The sequence below is a fragment of the Pinus tabuliformis genome, chromosome 9, assembly GCF_031772625.1.
Source record: "Pinus tabuliformis cultivar Carrire ecotype Pingquan chromosome 9, CPIR1, whole genome shotgun sequence".
NCBI classification, from domain to species: Eukaryota; Viridiplantae; Streptophyta; class Pinopsida; order Pinales; family Pinaceae; genus Pinus; species Pinus tabuliformis.
Window position 1 is genome coordinate 1,150,859,554 of NC_142307.1, and position 13,372 is coordinate 1,150,872,925.

Below are 13,372 nucleotides of genomic sequence, written 5' to 3' on the forward strand. Positions count from 1 at the left end.
TAATTTTGTGTTCAACGATACTCGAGTCGATGCCTGGCATTTCACTATATGACCAAGCAAAGACATCTCTGAATTCGCAAAAAAGAGCGTTATATATTTCTAGTTCGGAAGGAGAACAATATTTTCCAACATAAATATTCTCTACAACATCTGTTTTAGTCGAGATATTTATGGCTATAGTCTCTTCAATGTTGGATAAGTTTCGCTCGGAATCCACCGTATTTACAGTATTTGAAAGAAAATCGAATACTGAGGGATGATAAAGGTCATGTTGAGTCTCTTCTTCACAATCCGGAAGAAGGGAACGATGGTGGGAATCATTCCATGGTGCTCTTTCAACTACCATAGCTTGGAGAATTCCTTCGTCGGTGACATGCACTTGCGACCAAGGATCTGAAAGAGTACCATATTCTCTAGACCTATCTATCCAAACGCTTGATGAGCGTTGATTTGGGTTTGCCTCCCATGCTAGAAACATTGATTGCTATAATATTTCTATTGGGCTTGGGGGAAAAACCATTGCATGATCCATGTTGATATCGTTTTCTGAGATCTTTGTGGAAGATATCATATTGCAGGTTCCTATCGACGCTACTTCCGCCAGATTGATTGGAGGTGGAAGAGCGAAAGTTCCCATTAGTATAGGATCTTTTAGTAGGCCTACTCCGATATTCTGAAGCGAATGGGGGATTCCATGGATCATGGGAATGCTTCCTGTAACTTGAGAACCATTGGGGAGGAAGTTTTGTTGATCGACGGTTGTAATCCCTCCTTGAAAGGGAAATGCAATCTTTCTAAAATAGGTCGACACAACAGCTGCCATGGCATATACCCATGGTCTTCCTAGTAGGATGTTGTAATCAAGATTCCCATCGATGACTTCAACATCTATTTCTATCGTTTTTCCCCTTAGTTCAACTTTCAAGTTATTTAGGATACCATATGGGGTATACGTCCTTCCGTCAAATGCTTTTAATGTCGTCGAGGATCACGACAAGGTTGGAGATCCTAAAGTTTTCCAGCAACTCATCGACATAATGCAAGTAGATGCCCCCTCATCAATAATTGTTTAATGAACAGTTTTGTTGAGGGCTTTCACTTGAACAAGGAAAGCTAGTTGAGCCGGTAACTGAGGATCGTATCCTTTGTGGTCGAAGGATACAAGATTGGAATCCTTTGGGTCAATCCCACCAATCGCTGATAACAAAGCCTGCCTTTGGGATGGGCAATTTTGTAGTACTTCAAGAGTCGACATAGCGAATGGTGATTGGGCCAAATCTTCCACTATGTTATAATGTTGTGCCGCTCTAGCGCGGGGATTAAATGTCGACTTGTGTACTACTCCCTTTGGCGGTTTTATTGTTAATTCAGGAATGATGGGTGGTACAACTTCTGTCGAAGTTGTTGTCGAACTACTTGGTTGATCTTTATCCTTGTCGTTCGACAACTGTGGATTCTCGTAATATTTGTTCCTCGTCGAAATTAAAGCATCATTCTGCTGTTTCAAAATTGACAACATTAGCACTTGAGACAGGGAAGCATTTCCACTTTCAACCAGATTTGCTCCTGGATTTGGGAACGGATCAGTTAACACAGCTGAGGTTTTCGAACTTTTAAAGAATTTCTTAAGCTCAGCTCTGTGTGGACAGTCTGCGGTCCAATGATCCCCATTACATATATAGCATGGATTTTTTGGTTTCCTATTTCCAGGAGGGTTTGAAGAAGATTTTTCAGGTGATGATTCATCCTGTTTCTTCTTCTTCCCTTTTCCTTTCTTCTTGCTTCCTGGTTGTTTTGTTTCTTTGCCCGTATCTGTCGATACGGCATTTACTTCCGAAGCAAGAAGTTCGTCTTTTTCATTTTGATCTGAAATCTTACGGGCCTTCTTGGATGTAGCCTTTGTCGATTTCGTGTCTGTTGTGCCAATCATGCCATCGTCGGTGTGAGAGTCATTGTTCGATTTAGGAGGAGGAGGAATTGAGAATTCCGGTCTAGGGGCGTCAGGTATTTTGTCGTAGAGCGTGCCAGACTCAGTATAAATCAAGTCTAGATATTGCGCACGAGCGATAACTTGCTCTTCCGTTACGACTCCCCCCTTTGCCACATCTTTCGTGATGGAAGGTAGTAATGACTTGATAAACCATTCAGCTAAGAGCTGATCGGGAACGTACGTTTTTACCATCCTACGACAACGTCGCCACTCATGTATATGATCAGATATGTGAGTGGTTGTTGTCTGTTTGAAGTTGGTAAGGAGTTCTGTTCCCATTTCATACCTTATCGGTAATTGAAAATGGGTTAAAAAGGTTGTGGCTAAGGTACTGAAGTTGTCGAACAAAGCTCTAGGCAATTCAATATACCATTTTTCTGTTGGACCCGTTAATGTCCTCTGAAAGAGGCGAAGCCTTATCGAATCATCATTTAGGGTGTTTGATGAACACCATAGATGAAATGTCATCACGTGATTCGATGGGTCTTCACCCGGATTTCCATTAAATTTAGGAATATCTGATGGAAGTTTATGCAGAATTGCTGGCCACCAAGGGGCGTAAGCAATTGGATCGTTTTTTAAACGGTTTAAATCAGGTAACTCTAAAGTTGCCACGAATGGTAACTGCTGGTTCAGATTAGGTGAAGCATACCCAGGGTAAGATGGGATTGCCTGGGCAGTTGGTCTTTGCATGCCAGCATAATGCATTTGATGTTGGTATGACTGATACGGTTGGTGGACATGACCATTGTAAAATGGTTGATTTTGACCGTTTTGAATGTATGGTTGTCCACTGTTCGCAAAGATTTGCTGCTCAGAACCTTGGTATACTTGTTGGAATTGTGGTTGTTGGTATTGCACCAGCCATGGTTGAGAGGCCATGTGTTGTTGCGCTATACTAACCGTTGGACCAAGGTGTGGGGTAATTATACTCGTCTGGACCTATGTCGCCCCACCAGTTGGTGATTGCGGTTGAGTCACAGGGTCAAGGGGCTATTGCATTACAACCTGAGAGATCTGAGGTTGACATACAACGGGCAACGTTTGAACTTGTGACACTGTCACAATAGCTGGTGTTGTCGATATATTCGACATAGGTACACATTGTTGCATCAAATACACAACCCTTGGTTGTTGAGGCAGTATAGGTACCCAACCACTTGAGGTAATTCCAGTATAACCTGAATATTGCTGTGAGCTCCCGTATGGATATCCTCCCGGAGGGGATAATGATAGGGCATACTGCCCCCCATACGGTGGTAATCCATAACTCAAGGGGATTGTTTGCCCTTGGGGACTAGACTACCCAAATTGACCTCCAAATGGATCAATTTGTTGAGACTCAACACAAGAGTTTCCGGATATTATTCCGGATGAACAAACAGGAACGGACCAGACTGTCAAAATAGCCCCTGAGTGTGCTCCTTCTAGCGATTGAGAGCTAGTTGGGACAGATGGTATGCCGGCGAACATTGTCGGAGTGAAGGCAAGGAGTTCTGCTGTCGCTGTGTCAGACAACACAGTCCTAGATGTTGACGGTTGTTCAGACATTTGGAGTCTATCCAAAAGATTACCTAGCGATTCTACAGGAACTTCCACTGGTGGTAGACCAACTTCTGATGAAGAAGGAAATAGAGTGACCCCGACTCCAAAGTGCGTTGGAGTACTTGTTTGAGGATCTTCTACAATTTCTTCAATCGCAATCAAACTAGGTGGAAGGGGAAGATTCTGGAAGCTTCCATTGTCTGTCCACCTCGCGCAATGACACTGCCATTTGTCATTTCCCGCTCAGCGCACCCTGGTAGTGCATTTAGGTGCGTTGCAACGCACCTAGCTAGTGTACTGAGGTGCTATGCAACGCATCTAGCTAGTGGAGCAGCTGAAATGATCCTGATTTGACTGATTCTGAGCAGTTTCTGGTGGAGAACTTCTGGGAGAAGCTGTAATTGGTTGAACTTGTTCCTCTAGGGGTAGGAACAACACTTTTAGGGAGTTAGGATCCCTTGGTTTATGGACATTTCATGCTTAGAGCTGTAAGGCACAAAAATGTCTATAACAATTACTTACCAAAGGAAACAAACCTATCTCTCCTAGCGCTCTAATCACTCCCATAGGTGTCTCAATGTCTACCTCATTGCTCTCATGGTTATATTTTTTGATCATAGCAACTCTTCCTAAAGTTTTTATATGTTCTCAATTATATTTCATTTCTTTCTGTTTAGGCAACATCACAAACATTGCCTATTTTTTGTTATTTTTTGGACAAAGATATTGCTCTTTTGTTGTTAATTTGGTTACCCTAATGCATAGGGCAACAAGAAAGACACTGATTTAGTTGTATAAAATGTAATTTCTTGGTTCAACAATAGAATTTGAAGCTTACAAAAGATGTTTTCAAATTTGAAAAATTAAAAATATCAATTTTAGATAGTATTATTTTACAAATGCATAAAAAATATTACAATTAATCATTGATATGCTACTTACTTTCTAATATAAGATCTTAAGATTTAAATACAATGACTTAGTAGTGTTATTAATTTTATTATAGTGTTTTCCTAGTCTAAGGGTAAGAATAAAAGTGATATTGTTGAACAGATAAAAATTGAGATATTTATAATAGTGAAACCTTTTTTAAAAGGGAACTATAAAAAAATTGTATTTTATTTTCCCAAACCATTAACCATAAACTTGAATGACAAAACTGACACAATCTCAATGCAATCAAAATCATGATATTTACACAATCTCAACCATTTATAACTAGTGTGTTTTTCATAAGCATAAATCAAAGACTTCAAAAAAGCATCTTAGTAGTACTTTTGATTAGAGTTTATACAATAATGTGGAATCTAGAATAGTAAAGCATACAATTTTTATAACTTCAACAATGTGTGATCCCCAAGGGTTCTAAAGACTTTGGAGTTGCGAAGATGGTTACAAATATAAAAAACTACTTTTGTTAGTTTAGAATGATGCAAATTCTGATGAAATTGATTCATTGTTGTCATTTTTGTCACATTTTTAAACCACTTTATAAAAATTAGACAAATTGATTCCATTACAACTTTTCATAAAGAATGTCAATGAGAATTAATTGACATAGTCAAAGGTTTATAGTGAACTGATGCAGGGGCATGAAGCTTGAAGGCAAAAGACTTCATTTTATTCCAAAAATAAAATAAAAAAGTTTACAAGCAGAGTGGGATCCTTCAGCTGTCAATTTACAAAGTTTTCTAGATAGGATTTGAGCTAGAATATAGGTATTTGAATAATTTTGTAATTAATCCAAGTAGCTCAGACTTAGTTTAGATTCTCGAAGAGAATATCAAGCAGTTCAGGTATTTATTTAGGATTAGATAGATTCGATCCATTGATTGAGGATCTAATTGTTGGATGTAAAGTATTTATGTAAGTTTTGAACTATTGTAAGAGGATTTGGCTGGATTTGGCTATGGAGAATTAGACTGTAAAAGAATTGAAATATCTTTGTATCTCTATGTATCCTGCGCATGAATGGTTAAATCCTGGAGGTTGAATTCCTTCGAAATATCTCTGTGTATTGTTGAATTCCAATTTGGCTTATAAAATTAGTGTTATGTATGATCTGGTGTTATAGCGTTTAATTTTTCATTCATTGTATATTAAGTTAAATCGAATGTGTTTTGAACCACAGAGCTCTAGTTAGCTAAGCTCTGAATTCCTTAGAGAAGAGCTAAGTCTGGTGGAAGCGCTAAAATCATAGCGGCGAGAGAAAAGTATGATAAAATCGCGAGGAAACCCGAAGAAGCCTAGAAACGCCCGATCGACAGAACCGTTAGATCTACGATAGTCGTGTGCAAGCAAGCGCCAGAGTTAAACAAAGGAGTAAGTGGTCTTCATAGGCAAAAGTTGTTTTTGCACTGGCTCAAAGAGGTAAGTGGTATTTTAGAATAGTCGCACGATTCCATTTAGCAGCCGACACGTAGCACAAAAAAACTGTTTTTCTCGCATGCTCTCGGCTTGATAAACATCAGCAAGAATTCCACGCAATATTAAGCATCAACCGTTGGATCAAGCAAGCTTGATCAATGATGGAGGATCACCCAATTAGTTTGCGAGCGGGGAAAGCGTCGACCATTAGATTGAAGAAAGAGGATCGACGGTGTAGAATTAATGCAATAAAGGTTAGGAGAAAGGCGGACGCAAGAAGTTTATTAACAATAGTATCGTTTTTCTTTCGGTTCCGGGGTAAGTGAAGTTCTGCTAATTTTGGGTAATTTTAGCAATTTTGTTGTTTTAGTAGAATATCTAAGTTTGGAGGCAGATGACTGAAACTCCAAGGGAAATAGTAGAAGAACTTCCACCTGCGCTTGAGGAGATCGTTTCTGGATTTGAACAATTATCCTTTACAGCTGCAACTAGACCACCATTTGTGGCATCAAAGCAGCGTACTGACATTGAATGGGATCTCAAGGATCAGAAAAAAGAAATCCAACATGGCTTTTAGAGTTGGAGGAAGAAGTGGTGGTTGTAGAAGAAGAAGACAAGTTACAAACGTTGAAGTATTAGAAGTTATGCAACAGATGCAAGCTAGATTAGAAGCAATGGAAATGACAAGAGATGAAGATGCTACAGATGTCAGTGAGCCTAAAGTTCAAGCTGCGGAAGAAGAAGAACATGTAGATGTAACTCCTGAAATGATATTCTTTAAGTCAGTATTGAGATCCACATCTAAACCCAAACTTGAAGTTTCAATTTATATAGGAATTTTAAGCCCTGAGGAATTGATAGAATGGATTAATGACATGGAGAAATTCTTTGATTATGAAGAAATAGAAGAAGGAAAGAAGGTGAAGTTTGTTGTCACAAAATTGAAAGGACATATAGCACTTTGGTAGAATGGAGTGGAGGGAAAAAGACGAAGACTTGGTAAACAACCAATTAAAAATTGGAATAACATGGTTGTAGGTTTTAACCCCATACAGAAATTACCTGCATACGAATTCTAAAACACAAAAAATAAACAATACGAGAGCATAACACATAAAACACATATATACAAAGATTTTCCCCTAGATCCCAAAATCGGGACTACCAGCTTGATTTTTCATTATGTTCCTTTCAATTTTATAATACATATTTATACATACCAAAGCATCCAATACTATGGACCGAAAACCAACGCATCCAAAAACATGTGCGAAAATCATGCACAAAACCATAGGTGGGTCCGCCCATCCTAACATAGGGTCCAAAACCAAAAAATTTCGGGGCGCTGCCCCATACCCCATAAAGTGGGGTTACGCGTATGCCTCAAACCCTCTGTGACCCCCCCCCCATTATACAATCAACGCAACGAAGGGGGGCTCCACCCCCCCTCTAACCCCCCGGTTAACTACGTGGGCTAGTCGTGGAAATAATATAACACAACCCAACATTCTCCCACTTGTTGTTTTCTTTCCACATGGGGCCACAAGAGAGCTTAGTCATTTTTCCAACCCTGAAACGCCCATTGTCTCTCTACACCAAGAGAACTTCTCAAAGCTCACAGATTTGTCAATGAATCTGCAGTATTCTTCAAAGTGTCCACCTTTACCAGCAACACCTTTTTGTCTTCTATCATATCATTCACAAAGTGATACTGAACATCAATGTGCTTTGTTTTTTAATGATATTCGGGGTTCTTTGCCAAGAAAATTTCACTTTGGTTGTCACAATCTATCCTTATAGCTCCTTGTACTAACCCCATACTTGAACCCAATCTCTGCAACCAAACTGCTTCCTTACTTGCATGAATGGATGCCACATATTCTACCTCTGTAGTTGATAGTGCCACTATAAATTGTTTCTTACTCATCCAACTGACTGCACCTCCAAATAGGTTAAACACATACCCACTTGTAGATCTTCTCTGATCCAGATCTCTAGCCCAGTCTGCATCAACAAAGCCACGAATATCCAACATTCTGTCCAATCATGATCTTCCTTGGTAGCACAAACCATAATCACTAGTGCCACGCAAATACCTGAAAACCCGCTTCACTGTTGTCCAGTGCTCCTTCCCTGGTTTTGACATAAACTTGCTCAATACTCGCACTGCATATGCAATATCTGGTCTAGTATAGACCATTGCATACATTAGGCTACCGACTGCACTTTCATATGGAACATGGGACATGTCCTTTTCCTCTTCTTGTGTCTTGGGACATTGTTCAGCAGATAACCTCACACCTATAGGAATAGGAACCTTCACCGGTTTACTATCCTGCATATTAAACCTCTGCAATATTGTCTCGACATGCTTCCTCTGGTTTAACTAGAGCTTCCTCTTTGCCCGATCTCTTTTAGTTTCTATGCCCAAAATATAGTTTGCAGCACCAAGATCTTTCATGTCGAATTTGGAGGACAATTGGGTCTTCAAATCTTGGATAATTTCTTTGTCATTTCCAACCAGCAACATATCATCCACATACAGGACCAAATAAATAACATGGTCACCAATTAATTTAAAATACACACAGTGATCTTCTTTGCTTCTGGTGAAGCCAAGTCCCCGTATAAATGTATCAAATTTCTGATACCACATCCTTGGTGACTGTTTTAACCCATACAGGGACTTCTTTAACTTGCATACCAGTTCTTTCTTACCCTTCACTACAAAGCCTTCAAGTTGCTTCATGTATATTTCCTCTTCCAAATCCCCGTGAAAATGTTGTCTTCACATCCATCTGTTCTACCTCAAAATCAAAAGCAGCAACAACAAATAAAAGTAATCTAATAGAAGTTACCTTGGCAACAGGAGAAAAAAATATCACCAAAATCAATTCCCGACACCTAAGAATAACCTTTTGCTACCAACCGAGCTTTGTATTTCTCCACCTTTCCTTCTGCATTTGTCTTCTTCTTGAAGACCCATTTGTTGCCAATGGGTTTCCTTCTAGCCGGAAACTCCACCAGATCTCAAGCCTCATTTTTGTGCAAAGATACCATTTCATCAACCATGGTCTCTTTCCAGAGTTTCCAACCTCTAAATCTGATGCTTCCTTCATAGTTCTGGGATCATCATTAGTAATAAATAAAGCAAAATTTGAACAGAAAGCAGATGGACTATACATTTCTGGTTGCCTTCTTTCTCGAACTGATCTTCTCACACCCGAAGTTTGTGGCTTTTCATCTTCTGATTCCTCCTCTGCTGTAAAGTCTGATTCTTCCTCATTAAACTCAAACTCTATCTTCTTAGGTTCCTTTGGTTGGACTTCATGTTTAATAACATCTTTTACCTCTCTGAACACCACATCTCGGTTGTACACAACCTTCCATGTGACTAGGTTCCAAAGCTTATAACCTTTTAAACCATCCTTATACCCAATAAATATGCACTTTTCATATTTACTATCCAACTTGATTCGTTTCTCCTTTGGAACATGTACATATGCATCACATCCAAATACCCTCAGATGTGAAAGAGAGGGTTTCTTACCAGTCCATACTTCTTGTGGAGTCTTGTCCTCCAATGCTGATGAAGGTGACCTGTTGACCAGGTAACATGCAATATCACCGCCTCTGCCCATAATTCTTGTCCTAACCCAGCACCACTGAGCATGCTTCTTTCCCTTTCCATCGTCTTATTCATTCTTTCTACAACTCCATTTTCCTGAAGTGTATATGGAGTAGTCTTCTGTCGTGCTATACCACACTTCTTATAGAATTCTTCAAATTCCTTACTGTAAAACTCTCCACCATTATGTGTCCTCAGCACCTTTATCTTCTTCTCTGTATAATTTTCCACGAGAGCCTTAAATTCTTTAAACCTGTCAAAGGCTTCAGATTTCTTCTTAAGGGAATATATCCATGTATTCCTTGAGAAGTCATCTATAAATGATACATAGTACACAGACTTACCCAGTGATGGAACCTTCACAAATTTAAACACATCACTGTGCACAAGTTCTAATATCTATTTCGCCCTCTTACTACCAGAGGGGAAACTCACCCGATTTTGCTTCCCATATACACAATTTTCACAGAAATCAAAATCCAGAGAGCTATTATTCATACCTTCTACCATACCTTTACCATGAAGTATTCGAAATCCCTTCTCTCCAATATATCCAAGCCTTTGATGCCACAACATGGTCTTCTCTCCAGAGACTGCTAGATTTTCTACTCCAGTTTCAGGAACCACATAACTGTTGCATCCATCAATAACAGTTCTACCTTGTAGCTTATACAAAGTTCCAATTCGAACTCCTTGCATCAATACCGGTGCTCCCCGAACCATTTTGTAGGTATGCTTCTCGAACACTGTTTTTAAACCTGCATCATCTAGCTTACTTACAGAAATAATATTTCTATCCAATGCAGGAATATGCAGAACACTCGTAAGTGTTCTAACCCTTCCACCTTGCAACTTCAACTTTAGTTTTCCATGACCAATGACTCTACCCTTCCTATTATCCCCTAAGAAGATATCACCACCATTGTATTTCTCATACTCGCAGAACCACTCTCTATGGAGAGTGAAATGAAAGGATGCACCTGAGTCAATCAACCATGCCTCATGATCTACATGTGTACTTAAAGAAGCCAAGTACACATCCCCACCTTCATCTGAGGTGGTTTTCACCTCTGCAAAAGAAGCATCATCAGATCCCTTTCCTTTATCAGGAGCTTTAGATTTACAGTGTCTTTTGTAGTGCCTTTCCTTTCCGTATTTCCAACACACCACCTTATAGGTTTTCCTGGAGATTTATATCTCCCTCTAGATTTAGATCTCCCACTCGATGACTTATTTTTATTTCTGTTCTGAAACCGTCCTCGTGTAAACAAGGCATCATCATTCTGGCTCTCCATATTTTTCTGTCTCATCTCCTCCGTCAGCAAGAATGAAACTCTTTCATCAAACTGCAAGGCAGTTGCATTGCTACCTATTGCAATAACCAGACTATCCCATGGATTTAGTGGAGAACACAACAAACTAATGCACTTATCTTCATTTGAAATTTTAATATCAACAGATGCTGACTGACTTACCACAGTATTAAATGTGTTCAGATGCTCTGTCACTGAGTCTCTATCTTTCATCCTCAGGGTATACAGCTTTTTCCGCAGGAACAGTTTATTCACCAAAGACTTAGATTGGTACAAAGTCCCTAACTTGTCCCACAAAGCCTTTGTCGTAGCTTCCCCCGATACATTCAACAATACTGAATCTGAGACACAAACGTATTGTGCTCTTTGCCTTCCGATCCAACTTCTTTCATTCTTCATCAGACACTGTCGTTGGTTTAGTACCCGAATCTACCGCGATCCACTGATCTTTATCCACCAATAGATCCTCTATCTTGAGTTTCCACAACTCAAAACTCTGACCATTAAATTTCTTGATCTCTATCTTTCCACTGCTCACCATCTTCTTTCACCGCGAGAATCAATTTCGCAGATCTGCCACTGAACAGGGTCTACCACAGGCCCGAGCGAAACTCCTTAGCAACAAAGGCGTCCCCTTGAAGCCAAAACTGCTCCGATACCAAATGTAGGTTTTAACCCCGTACAGAAATTACCTGCATACAAATTCTAAAATACAGAAAATAAATAATGCGAGAGCATAACACATAAAACACATATACACAGAGATTTTCCTTTGGATCCCAAAATCGGGACTACCAACTTGATTTTTCATTATGTTCATTTAATACATATTTATACATGCCGAAGCATCCAATACCATGGATCGAAAACCATCGCATCCAATACCATGGATTGAAAACCAACGCATCCAAAAACATGTGTGAAAATCATGCACGAAACCATAGGTGGGTCCGCCCATCCTAACATAGAATCCAAAACCAAAATTTTCTGGAGCACTGGCCCGAACCCCATAAAGTGGGGTTACGGGTACGCCTTAAACCCCCTGTGACCCCGTCCCCCCAACCCCACTACACAATCGACGCAACGAAGGGGGGCGGAGCCCCCCTCTAACCCCTGGGTTAACTACGTGGGCTAGTCGTGGAAAGAATATAACACAACCCAACAATGGTGGCAAAGTTGAAAGGTAAGTTTTTGCCAAATGATTATTAGCAGATATTATTTAGACAAATGCAGAATCTTAGACAAAGGTCTATGGTAGTAAAAGAATACACAGAGGAATTGTACAAAGTCAGCATAAGAGCAAGACAAATCCAAGATACAGATGAGAAGGTTGCAAGATATGTAAATGGTCTCAGAATGGAGATCCAAGATGAGATAAGTGTATTGTCTCCAAAAACAATAGAAGAGGCTTATCAGATGGTATTGAAGGCTGAAAAAAATTCATGAGGAAGAAATCTGCTAGAAATAGAAGTACTTTCCGAAGAAGGAAAAGTCAAGGTGGTAGAGGAAAGTCTACAGCACCTAGAGATGAGGCTAGAAGCAGCTCAAGTCAGCATGCACCCACAGGAGGGGATGCAAGTTGCAGAGAGAGTTTTTCCAGAGGAAGAGGAGGCAAAAACAGAGGAAGAAAAGTCAGATGTTATAGATGTAACAAGATAGGACACAGAGCCTATGAGTGCCCAGAAAACATAGGAATAAATCAGAGGAATGCAATTGTTGCTAAAACTGAAGAGGAAGTAGAAAAGGTAATAGAAGAAGAAAATGTACCAGAAAAAGGATAATCTTTGGTAGTTAACAAAGTTTTGTTAAAGCCATCTACGAAAATTGTTGAACCAACATAGAGAAAGACCTTGTTTGGGACTGTGTGCAAGGTTCAAGGGAAATGTTGTCAAATGATAATTGATAGTGGTAGTACAAATAATTTTGTCTCTACAGAAGTGGTGGAGAAGTTGAAATTGAAGACAAAGAAACACTCAACACCTTACAAGGTGTCATGGCTTCAAAAGAGATATCAGTTGATAGTGAATGAGCAGTGTCAAGTGGAGTTGCAGTTGGACAAATACAGAGACAAAATTCTGTGTGATGTGATGCCTATGGATGTGTGTCACATATTGCTAAGAAGACCTTGGCAATATGATAGAGGAACTATGCATGATGGAAAGAGGAACACATACAAATTTAGTAAATATGGTGTCAATCATACATTGCTACTTATGGAAGAAGAGGATGCATTAAGGAAACATGATTCAAAGATCCTATTGTTGAGTGGAAAGGAGTACTTGCAACGGATTGAAGAGGATGAGATAAATTTTGCATTGATTTGCAGACCCAAGGTAATTATTACTTCCACAAAAATTTCTAATTTTCCAATTGAAATTCAAGAAAAGCTGGACAGTTATTGTGATATCATTGTAGATGATTTTCCTAATGAGTTACCACCCATTAGAAAAATTAGTCATCATATAGATTTGATTCCAGGAGAAAATCTACCTAATAAAACAACTTACATGATGACTCCCACAGAGAAGG